We start from the raw sequence: 2,089 nt of genomic DNA on the forward strand, positions 1-2,089 counted from the left end.
GGACAGATTGGTGTTATAGTTCTACTTCAGGGTTGGACGTTTCATATCTTTCCTATCCCATCCACACTTCTGGTGACTGTGGGGTTCCCCCAAACACGCTATTGCTCTGTGGATTAATCCACAGCGAGCTGGTGACGCGTTCTTGTCAAGACCAAATCAAACCTGGGAAGTCTTCAAGTCAAGAATGGAAGTCACCAAGCTCCATTAAAATAAACAGTGTATGTGAACTGAATAACCTACTTTGTTCCGGCCTTACGCCAACCCTGCACTTCCAACAGAACCATCTTCGAAGCTTCCTGGCCATCACTGCCCCGCCTCCAACGTCGCCATCATTCCTTTCACACCCCCCACTTCCCGAAAGTGCCTTCTGTGCGCTCTCTCAACCTCCTCTTGATTGTTTACCCTATGCGTTGCAGCATCAATTCAGAACTGAAAATCTCCCTATCCCACATCTCGAAGTCATTAAAGATTTCAACAGGGTTCACATTGATGACCCATCTAACTGCTCGTCCTCTCTCAGTTTCTGACAACTGTGTATTCGTTTTTGCAAGTTTTAGAGGGTGTTGTAAATAGTTTTTAGCTGTTAGTGAATTTTAATTTCAAACGAGGAACTTTTTATTAAGCTGGATCTTTGAAGTCAGCGCTTGAAAAGCCCCCTTCCCCACCATGTTACATTCTCTTTGTGTCTTATGTAAGTAAGTGTCTTCGGCGGTTGGCCGCGTGGCCTAATGGATAAGGCGTCTGATTCCGGATCAGAAGATTGAGGGTTCGAGTCCCTTCGTGGTCGTCGTTTTTCGTTCGCTGGTCTGAAAGATGTTTATTGATTCAGAGCGTTTTCCCTCTTCTTGCTCCGGTCTGGCTGCCAATTAACAACTAAAGGTAGAAGTCTTATTTAAAGAGTATATACGGCGTGCCTGCCCTGCAACAAGTGCTTTAATAAAAGAACAAAGCAGAAATAGCACTTGGCCTCAAAGAGCTTACTTTCTACTGGACCTAACAGTTGAAATCAAGCAAACGCTGGGAAGAAAACAAAAACAAAAACAAAAAACTGTTTCCACTCCTGTGAAAGAAGTAAGTAGGAAGATAAAATAAAAAATAAGGGATGGGGGCTTCTTTAGGAAGCATCCATCCTCCTGGAGGTACTGAAGAAATGCTATTTAGCTGGAAAATGAGTATTTTTCAGGCAGAAGGAATAGCATTTGTTAATTCGCTGAGAATCTGAAATCACTAAGTATTTGCCAAATTCAGGTTGCTGAACGCTTGTGTGTTTGTGTTTGGAGCTGGGGGTGGGTGGCGGGCGGGGGAAGGAGTGTAAATCACTACAGAGAAAATCAACAAAAAGATAAAGTGAGTTACATTTCTGGGAACAAGCTCTCTCATAGAAATTCTGAGACTCTGAACATGATTTAAAATTAGTGTTCTCCAGATTTTCACTAGCTACCAAAAAAGGTAACTGTCATCACCAGGCAAATCGTCATCACTTAAGCCTAAAGGCAGAAACCACCAAAAGCTTTAATCCAAACTGAGCCGTCCTCTAGTGCAACCTGTATTAGGGTAGTCATGATAGGTTCAATTTTTGCAAGCGGGCCAGTGCCATAAATTGACCTGAACATTACTACAAAGAAAGCACAGTGAGCGCAGGATCAAGCAAGTTTTCATCATTTTTAACTGAGCTCCAGTCGCTTCTTGAGGAAAAGGAAGCTAAAATTGATTCTCAAGAACATTTGTTTCTGTGAGAATACGTGGTAACTGAAAAAGAATTCTTTAAAAAGAAACAATGCAATTCCCAGATTTAACACCAACGCCAGTTAACATTTACCGAATGCATACACTGTGGCTGCACTATTCCAACTATGAGAAATGTATTAATAGTCTTATTTTACAGATGTAGAAACTGACACCTAGAAGGGTATAATACATTGCCCAACACAACTAATAAAGAGTAAAGCTGGAAACTTAACCAAAATATGTTATTTCTGGAGCACAAGTCTTAATGTTTAAAACAACTTTTTTGTTGTTTAATGGCATGATGCAGTGTGGTAAAATATATATAACATAAAATGTCACTTTAACTTTTTTTTTTTTTTTT

General features: G+C 40.7%; 1 non-coding gene across 1 annotated transcript; it reads left to right on the plus strand.

The window, feature by feature from the left end:
• Positions 1 to 714: 714 nt before the first annotated feature.
• On the plus strand, positions 715 to 787 carry TRNAR-CCG. The gene has a single exon. It is a non-coding gene; the product is annotated as a tRNA-Arg (tRNA).
• Positions 788 to 2,089: the final 1,302 nt, after the last annotated feature.

Source organism: Papio anubis, chromosome 6, assembly GCF_008728515.1.
Source record: "Papio anubis isolate 15944 chromosome 6, Panubis1.0, whole genome shotgun sequence".
Lineage (NCBI taxonomy): Eukaryota > Metazoa > Chordata > Mammalia > Primates > Cercopithecidae > Papio > Papio anubis.